Here is a 200-nt window from a genome sequence, read left to right on the forward strand (position 1 = left end):
ATTCCCATATAAAACTGAAAAAAAATAAAATCGAGGGAGAGGACGAGACAACCTGACTATACCTTTTAACCAATCAGTTTGATGTTGTTATTGTAAGAACACACCAGCCCCCGTTTTTGTTTTGAATCTACTTCGTACGTCCTTCAAAAAATCTGAGTTATCATCCTAGTTGGAAGACGAACACAGAACACAGACGCACA

At 38.0% G+C, this 200-nt stretch overlaps 1 long non-coding RNA gene across 2 annotated transcripts in view; it reads right to left on the bottom strand.

The window, feature by feature from the left end:
• Positions 1 to 152, bottom strand: part of LOC111830496 — a 9,681-nt gene extending 9,529 nt beyond the window's left edge. For both annotated transcript variants that reach the window (XR_002833876.1, XR_002833875.1), the window contains exon 1: positions 63 to 152. This is a non-coding gene — a long non-coding RNA (uncharacterized LOC111830496). The remainder of the gene's footprint in view (positions 1 to 62) is intronic.
• Positions 153 to 200: the final 48 nt, after the last annotated feature.

The sequence above is a fragment of the Capsella rubella genome, unplaced genomic scaffold (assembly GCF_000375325.1).
Source record: "Capsella rubella cultivar Monte Gargano unplaced genomic scaffold, Caprub1_0 scaffold_5, whole genome shotgun sequence".
NCBI lineage: Eukaryota > Viridiplantae > Streptophyta > Magnoliopsida > Brassicales > Brassicaceae > Capsella > Capsella rubella.